Source organism: Penaeus monodon, chromosome 1 (genome assembly GCF_015228065.2).
Source record: "Penaeus monodon isolate SGIC_2016 chromosome 1, NSTDA_Pmon_1, whole genome shotgun sequence".
Taxonomy (NCBI): domain Eukaryota; kingdom Metazoa; phylum Arthropoda; class Malacostraca; order Decapoda; family Penaeidae; genus Penaeus; species Penaeus monodon.
The window spans coordinates 9,347,363-9,357,362 of record NC_051386.1 but is presented as its reverse complement, the minus strand read 5'-3'; the positions used below and the strand labels follow the sequence as shown (position 1 = coordinate 9,357,362).

General features: G+C 40.3%; 1 long non-coding RNA gene across 1 annotated transcript; it reads left to right on the top strand.

The window, feature by feature from the left end:
- The first annotated feature begins 6,380 nt into the window (after positions 1 to 6,380).
- LOC119579594 lies at positions 6,381 to 7,753 on the top strand. Its single transcript, XR_005229330.1, has 2 exons — positions 6,381 to 6,932; positions 7,508 to 7,753. It is a non-coding gene; the product is annotated as an uncharacterized LOC119579594 (long non-coding RNA).
- The last annotated feature ends 2,247 nt before the right edge of the window (positions 7,754 to 10,000 follow it).

The window sequence follows — 10,000 nt, the reverse complement described above, 5'->3', positions numbered from 1 at the left end:
CTAGGATATCTTTTATCTTTCATGTTTTTTTTACAGCGGAAGAATATATTAATCTAACCACTTGTAATCTCCCTATGCATCGGCCATTTCCTTGTAATGATTTTGTCATACTAATATTTTTTTATGTACATTTCCTCTTAGATATTAACACTGTGAAGAGATGGTTGATGACGAAAAAAAAGGTATTATACTCTCAATATAAATATTCTTTTTCTCATCACCTGTCAGATGTTATTCTGCTTTTTATTTTTATGTTTTTCTAGACTTTTCCTTTTAATAAATAGTTTTCTTTTTTTATATATTAATCATGATCTATAATCTTTACCCCAGTGTTTCATATGCAGCATTAGGTACGCGTAGCTATAGGTACACACGTTCATTTGCATGTACACACACACATATATACAAATAACACAGACACTTGTAGCGTAAACATTTGCGCATGAAAACAATTTGTCAAACACAAAATATAAACACCTGATATGTTTCGTACGTACAGTTAAAGCAGTACGTTATTACAGCGTGGGTTGCAACCTGCTGACATTACTTGGTATCTAATTGAAAAAAGTGCTGTATTCTTAGCCCATAAATGGTCTGTTGGTAAATTTCTGAATCTGTCTTTGGTGGATATAAGATGTTATAAACCTTTATTACTTTACTGACACGCTTTACGGCCTCTGCAAGTCGGTCATATCGATTGATTTAGACGTCAGTGTGTTCTGTGCGTAGCTGAAAAAATGTCTTAATTTTTCTTTTGACCTTTTCGGTTTTCAACGCGTCCGTTGCTTTGTAAACAGACTGACATTGTATCCTTTCACCATACGTACTTATTTGAAAAGTTTATAGTCAGGCAGATTACGAAAAATAGCAAACATCCTCTGGCAAGATGTCGACTGTGACGTCAGCTCCTTGCTTCCCGCCAGAGGGCTGGTGTACATTCCAATTCATCCTTTTTTGAATGGTGTGAAGGACGTTTCTTTACACCTGTCCTTGAGAGATTTTTTTATCATTCAATTGGATGATGGGATAGATCAGGCGTGAATGATAGCACTGATTTTTTTGTAATTATTTTTTCACAGTGGTTGAACAGAAAATTCTGTCTGATTTCATTATCGATATCAAATACCCGTTCAGAAGCTTCTGTTCCTATATCCTATTCGCATTTTGAGGATATTTCGTTTTGAGCAAATACCGGATTTCTACATCTCAAGAATAACATATCAGAGAATAACCAGAGTGGCCTCGCCGTAATGCATATAACAACTGACGTCACGCAGGTCTCTTGTAATATATACAGAAGACATGCTGTAATATATACAATATTATAGATAGACGATATCAAGTATTTTCATCATCATTTTAACTTATTTCATTTCACGAATTCTTCGTTTAAATACTTTCTTCAATTTTCTCTTTTTGAAAATTATTTCTTATCATTGCGTGCTTGCAACTGTTATCTGGCAGGATCTTGCTGATATCGCTTATCTTCCCTTTTTCACTGCCATGCGCTGAACCTATTCATTTTTCAGATCCGACTCAAAATTTGGTAATCTACGTTATAAAATATTCATTCTTAGGTTATTTGTGTTAATTACATTTCGTTGTTTTGCTCTTTGTGTCTGTATCTGTTTGTCTGTCTGTCATTCTTTCTCTCTCTCTCTTTCTTCTCTCTCTCTCTCTCTCTCTCTCTCTCTCTCTCTCTCTCTCTCTCTCTCTCTCTCTCTCTCTCTCTCTCTCTCTCTCTCTCTCTCCCTCTCTCTCTCCCCTCTCTCTCTCTCTCTCTCTCTCTCTCTCTCTCTCTCTCTCTCTCTCTCGGTTTTATGTATATGTACTGTACAGTATTTATGAATAATTATATTTTCTCGCATTTGTGTATATATGAGCGTATGTAAACGTGTGTAGAAACCAACAACAAATACCCAGCCGATAGATATGAAACAAAGAAAACGAAAGGCAAAGAAAACGTAAAATAATACTTCCAGGTACGACGTAAGTGTGAAGTGGAAGGCGGGGTAGGGGAGGGATGGGGAGGAAATGGGGAATAAGGGGTAGGGGGCATGGGGGGAGGAGAAGAGGCACGCGTTAGAAAGTGCTTACCCCTTGAAGCTTTTATCTCCTACGGTAGCTGGAAGGGGGAAGTAAACGTGGGTGCGAAGAACCGATTAAAGCATCGTGACACGTGACACCCCCTCCTCGACTTCCCCCACCCCTTCCCTTCACCCCTCTAGCCTTACAACCACCACATACCTCCCCTCCTCCACCCCCCTCCATAGAATAACCACTTACCTACACACCTTTTTCTCCCTCTCTCCCTCCCTAAAACTACCACATACCCCTCATCTCCCTCCCTCCCTATGGCAGCCAAACATCCCTTCTCCCTACAATCTTTCCTCCTCTCCTCCCTCCCTTACAACAGCCCCCTCTGCTTCCCTGTTACCTTCTTCTTCCTCCCCTTTCCCCCTTTACCTACAACCAGCACTGCCCTCCCCCCTCACCTCCTCCTCCTCCTACCCCTCCTGGCCAAATGTTATAAGGGGTCGTGAACTCTGACACCTTCTTGTCCGGTGTTGCCAAAAGTTGTAAAAACACGATATTGTGAGACGATTCCGGGGGATAGACTTTCGTGTGTTTTTTTTCGTCATGTAGAGAGGTTCTTTCTGGCATTGTATCTGTAGTGTTTTACATCCAATTATAAGAAATAGAAATAAGTGTTGTGTATATGCGTGTGTGTGTGTGTGTGTGTGTGTGTGTGTCATTACTGGCTAAATAAATGGATAAAGTACAATAAAGGCTTGCTTCCTTACAGAAATCAATATTCATGATCGTCTCTGAGGCTGAGACAGAGGCCCCCAATTTACATCTCTATGCAGTGGTTGCTATCAGTCAGTTGACTACAAGCACTTACAAGCAATATTTTCTACATTGCTGCATGAAATACTCCACAACCCCTCTTATGAGCGTGAATAGATCTAGACGCAATGCCATATACATGTATGTGTGAATCTGTACATACATGTATGTACAGATTCACACATACCACCAGAGGCGTGCTTACATTGAAACACATATACGAGTGTGTATATGAATATGCATACATGAATCCACACACATACATACATGCATACATGTGTGTGTGTGTGTGTGTGTGTGTGTGTGTGTGTGTGTGTGTGTGTGTGTGTGTGCGCATGAAAAAAATAACGAGTGCACACGTCACGAAGGTAATTACAAGCAAATATTGCGGGAAAAGTTTTAGCGACAGTGCTAAGACGCAGCTCGCAGCCCCAAGAGCTTAAGGTGATATTTATAGGCCCTTTGCCGTACTGGGAAATCGGTTTACATCCGCGGCCGATCGGGCATGTATACCGCGGAGTCTGTGCGCAATATACTGCACTGATAAACCTACATATACGTACATAACGGATTTATGTACATGCATCGACTTTCGAGCATACTCGCATGGGTAATTTATGCATGCGTATAGGCACACATGCACGAACGCGTCCGTCCAGGTTTAGTGTGCTCATGACAAAGTGAGAGAGGCAAGTTGAAAATAATATAGGATCATGCAGTAATAGAAAACCATAAGTAAAATCCCTGTGATTAGCGAGAACAGCCGAAATGTAGACATGTCAAGTAGAGGGAGAAAGGAAATGAAGACATGTTGATGACTAGCAAGCAGGGGCAAGAGAAGGAAGGGAGCCAAGACACACAGGGATGGTGCGGTCACCTCTGCCCTCACCCTCACTGGCCATAATTTGGCACCAGTTGCTTTGATTTTCGTCAGCTCCACTTTTGGAAACAGAAATAAAGTCTTTCTTTTTTTTCCTTTAATTTTTCATATGATCCGCACATCCTGCTCATCTTCTCATTTTTTTTGGCTAAGGTATGCAAATCATCTTCTCTCTCTCGTCACACACACACACACACACACACACACACACACACACACACACACACACACACACACACACACACACACACACACACACACACACACACACACAAACACACACACACATGCATATAAACATCCAATCTTATCGTCTTACACACAGATAAGTAGTTGCTTCCGGCTCTGAGTGTTTTTTTTTCAGGACAGTTTTAACGGGCCATGTGACCTGCCGCCACACACTGAAACTCTGCTTTCTAAGAATTCAAAACTGGCACCCGGCCGTTGCTGACTTCCGCCTCAGCTCAGACAACTTTCCGCCATTTTGGAAATTAATAAATTTCCTATTTTTCGTTTTTTTTTCTCTCTCTTTTTTTTTTTTTGAGGGGTGGGGGGGCTATCCGTTCGTTAGGAAAGAGGGATGAAGGAAGCTAAGATAATAAGAAAAAACAAACAGGTTGATAAGGCTTTTTATAATAGATATCTAATCTAGCTCTTCAAAGAAGACTTAGTGTTGTATTTCCTGAATGCCTTTGTGTTCCCTGTTAATCGGCCTACATTTTTTTTGGAAGAATTCTAGTGATCTTACAAATGTTTTAATTGGCATACCAGTGGATGCCCTGGTACAGCTTAGTTTGATCAAAAGTCTCTTTGTTGTGATCAGTAACCCCAGATTAGTTCTAAGGATATAAGAGTGAGTTTTTGTGAATGCATGCATCATTCAGTACCGGTATACCTATGAATGTATCTTTGTATGAGTGGCCCTGATGTTGAAGCTTGGATATTAGAATAATCTCAAATGCAAAAGAGATAACTAAGATAAATTCTATTTAATAAAACTGAAAAACAACAGAACCTTGAATCAAAACCAGCAAGAGATCTCAAGTGCTCTGAGTATAGACAGTGTTACTTTGAATCATCCTAGTATTCAACACATAAACACACGCGCGCGCGCGGGTTTATGTACACTCTAGAAACATCAATCAGGCGGATATGATCATGCAAAGAAGCGAACGAATTTGCACACACTGAATTTGGTACTAGTATTACACAAACATACATCCGTATGCATCCGCTCACATGAAGAGGGCAATGCATATATACAAACAGACGCACGCACGCTCCTCACCCTGTGCAAACAAAGAACTTTACAGTATACACAAACCCAATGTATGTTAATTATACATAAAAAGGACAGGCTACACGAAGTAAAGAAAGAAAAATGGAAATGTATACTACGACCTTAAGTACAGCAATACCCATTATCCGCGTCATTTCTATCAATTAATAAATCTATTTTTCATATTCAGACGGTCATGAAACCAGAGTGAGCGTATACGCGGATGCACAGCAGACCCGGTGGGTCGGTTGGCGGGAGGGTAGGGATAGTGGGGGAGGAGGATAAGACAAGGGAGGAGAGGGATGGGTGGCTGAAAGAAGGGGGGGAGGGATGCACCTCAAGGTCACGTTGCAAAGCCACCTGCATCACACTTGCAAGCAGAGACTGCGATATGCGCTCCATCTATTGGCCACAGAAGAAACGTCAGTCCTAATTCTGATCTGTCCATAAATGGTGCTAAGCTGGAGTGCGAATTACATTGTAAAATATGCTGGAAGCAACAAAGTTAATTCTCTGATACAACGGAGCGTTATCACTCATAAAGTTTTTGATTTTCGATGGCAATGCAAGTAAAGTTATCACCTACTGTATAGTCGTTTCTCATTCTAGAAAGCTCTGCCAACCGCCTCTCAGCTACCATTTACTTTGTATGAGTCTCGCCATCCCAAACAGATTCACCTCACTCCTCTCCCTGCATAAATTTCCTACATTTCTTATGCATAGACTATGCTGTTTCTACCACGAGTCCGTGTCAACGAAAATGAAAAGAAATGGAAATTACCAAAAACGCACACAAATTTTATCAATTAATGCCTTGCCTTACACTCCTGTCTCCACCATGAGGAAAAACAACATACATGGCAGCTGCTTTTGCAAAATGTATGATGCAATGAGCACATAACCATGGGTGAGAAATTTGCTTCAGATAGCGCATGGTAACCGAGTGAAACGAAATGGGATGGTAAAGGTGAGGGAATATAGCTGCCTTAAAGGTAAAGTAACGTGATACATGTCTTGTTAAAGGCGTACCATGAATACTAACTTAAACAGGAGGTCAGTTACAGTAACTGAGCTCGATGATGTTGGAATATAATAAATACAGAGAGGATGTTTGGTAATTCATAACTGTGCTTACTCAAGTTAAGTAGTAGGTTATGTTGTTGTTTTTAGATTCGGACTATTGATCATTATTTATATGCATGTCTTTTTTACTTCAATAGTGACGGAAGGCATAAATGTATAATTACTGCATAAAGCGGCATGTATAAACAACAGTTGATTCCCTAGAAAAAATATGTAGTCCTAAAGAGCAATTGCATGCTATTAAAAATGAGACGATAATTAGACAAATATAAGACCGGGGGATCGGGCGGTTCCTTGAGAACTGCAAAAAGACGCGAGGGTGAATGACTTGACCGCTAAGAGACACGAGGGCGGGCAGACGCCTTTACAAAAGCGAAAATGGCCAAGGATAGTTACAACCTGGCAGAGGTGCGAGATACGTGACACTTGCGAATAATGGGGCTAGCGGTGATATGCAACTGTGAGCAGAGGTGCATGATTTTCGCTGACAACTAATCATAAAGACAGGTGGTGCTTAGCAGATGGCGCAAATAGATATAAACGTCAATTAGATCTGACAGTTGAAGAGACAAAGCAGCATGACAGGCGCGCATGGTAGCTGCAGCAGGGAGAGGGGTGGTATCTAACGTGCATGAACACTGGAAGACACTAGCAATGATGATAGGGTGGCGTGTGGCAAAATAATCAGCGGTGTAGCCATTATCGCAGTAGCAACTTCCTGTTTCCCGACAGCGTCGCTTCGGGTCGACTGCAGGCGCCATCTTGCAGGAAAAACTACAAAATATTATGCAACGAGGCTACATGGCCATCACATTCAGAATCATATTATTTCTCTACAAGGTGAGTCGAAGTACTTTCAGGTTAATTTAGAAAAAGCCTATTAATTAGTATCCTTTATTCAATCCTTCCTTCCCCCTCCTTCAGTTTTAAAACTACCAATTGTCCACGGCGGTTGATCACTGGCACATGTTCGTTACGATAGTTCCCAACGTTTAACTGAAGGGGCAGGAAGGGGAAGGGGAAGGGCGGTCATCACCCTATGTCATCTCTCGTCAGTCACCACGTGGTCACCCGAATGACGTCCGCGTGGACATGGGAGGGAAAATGGGCCATCCGTCGAAATGGCGAGTGATTTAGGGCAGAGGTAAGACGGGAGGACAATATGGGAAAGTGGAAGGTAGGGAGGGGGGGGGGCTACGTCAGACGGTGAAACTCGCGCGGGGGAGTAGCTTAGAGGTGAAAGGAATTAAGAGTTTAAAGGTGCCATGTTAAAAAGCATAAAAGTGCTAATACAGCTTCAAGGTACATATTCAACGATGTTCTTTTTATTATTATTATCATTATTCATTGATTTAATTTGCAAAAAATAAATGTCCAATAGTTTTAAAGACTATTGCCATTTCATCTTGTTTCAGAAAATCTGCACTTTATGTATGGAACTGGATGAAACAATGAACGAGGAAGGAGCAGTCAGGGATATTAAGTTGGTTTCCACTTGAATAATGAGTGTTTGGACAGTTAACGGAATATTGGAAGTTAATATTAATTACTAAACGGTCGTTAGCGCCATGAATAATTGCAGTTGGCAGTCAGTAACGTGTTGCACGACCATAAAGAATTAAAAAAAAAAAAAAAAAAAAAAAAAAAAAAAAAAAAAAAAATATATATATATATATATATATATATATATATATATATATATATATATATATATATATATATATAATCGAAATGGGAACACCACGTTGGTCAGTTAGAGGTGGAAACAAGGTATGAAAAGATAATGGGAAAGAAGGAGAAACAGGTAGTAACCAAGATAATCCCTCCTGAGATTCCTAAATCTCCGGCCATAGTAATACCTTCCACTCATTCATACAGGTAAGATAACGGTTTTATTGGATACGAAATACAATACTCATTCCCCTTTTCTTTCTTTCTGGCCGTTAGAATTATTCCTTCGTCCGACGATTCAAAAACATTTCTTGAAAACCCCCGTTATTAGAGTACAGAGACAGTGGTACGGCTGAGAGGTTGGTTCACCACTACCTAACCTTACAACCACGTGGCTTGAACGATACTGTACGACCTCTAAATTACATTAGCTAGTTGTATGGGTTCATTTTGCCCTGTACAGTACCATCCTAAAACATGTAAGTATACCGTGCATGTAAAGAAGAAAGAGAGAATGAGAAAGAAGAGGGATGAAGAAAAAATATATTTTTTAATAAGTAAAATAAAGAAAAAATAATGATTATGATCATGATGATGATACAGATAAAGATATAAAAGAAGAAAAATGGTGAATGAAGAGTTCCTACGCAATGGTTGCATCATGCAATGATACTTCACATACATTCACCTCCATTCATAGTGACTGCGGATTATTGCACACTTGATAGCAAATACAGTCATGCTCACACGTTTAGGAATACTGTGAACTGCTGATTCATTTATCCCTCCACACACACTTATGCGCGCATAAACACACACACACACACACACACACACACACACACACACACACACACACACACACACACACACACACACACACACACACACACACACACACACGCGCACACTCTCTCTCTCTCTCTCTCTCTCTCTCTCTCTCTCTCTCTCTCTCTCTCTCTCTCTCTCTCTCTCTCTCTCACACACACACACACACACACACACACACACACACACACACACACACACACACATACACGCACGCATACACACACACACACACACATACACACACACACACACACACACACACACACACACACACACACACACACACACACACACACACACACACACACACACACATGCACACAACCTTGCGCGTGCGCAATATGCGTACTTACACGCATATACACACAATGTTTAAATATTTACATTGCACGCGGTTATTATACAAATGCATTAACAAATATGATAATCACAGACCATACTACCTGTACTATATGCGCGCGCCTGTGTAGTAACGGTGATAAGTAAAGAATTATAGCTATTGGTTCTGTAGGTTAGGTGCATATAATTATCGTTCTCCTAGACGATGTAGACGTGCAGACATGTTGATGTGAAAGCTTAATGAAAATAAGATTATATGCAGTAAAACTTTTCAGTAAACACCATGGTGGCGGTTGCTAAGGAAACATTATTGCTCGGTATTCATTCCCCCCATCTCTCTCTCTCTCTCTCTCTCTCTCTCTCTCTCTCTCTCTCTCTCTCTCTCTCTCTCTCTCTCTCTCTCTCTCTCTCTCTCTCTCTCACGTTATCCTAACCTCCTCTTCTCTCTCTCTCTCTCTCTCTTTTTTTTTTGTTTGCTTACTTGCTTGCTTGCTTGCTTGCTTGTCATAATGCATTTGTACCCTAATAGGAACGTGCATGTTTAAGCCGTGGCTATCTTATATGACCTTTATGAGATACCGAAGGTGTTTATAATTACTCGTTACTCAGCTTGCTTATTTTTAGCAGCATCGTGGTTGGAGATTTTCCTTGTAGTGGACGACTGGGAATGCAGCTGGGTGTTTAAATGTATGCTTAATATTCACTGAACGAATAAACGTGGAAATATCGATGTATTATATTAATATACACGTAGATACAGGTTCAATGAATCACAATCAAACACATTTACCCGTGTGTGGATATCTATCTCTCAGATATATAGATTTTGAGTCTATAAGATGCACACACACACATATATAGTATATGTGTATATATACTGCATATTTACGTAGAGTAACCGTAAACAAGAAGAAAATACATTTTTTTCAGTAATTTGTTGCATAATCTTATACTAGATTTTCGTTTGCTTCCTCTTGACAAAGTGGTTTTCCGAAAATAATGCAAACAATAAAATTCGTGTTTCCGGCTAGCACATAGGAAAATGTGTAAATGAGAAGAGAGCAAAT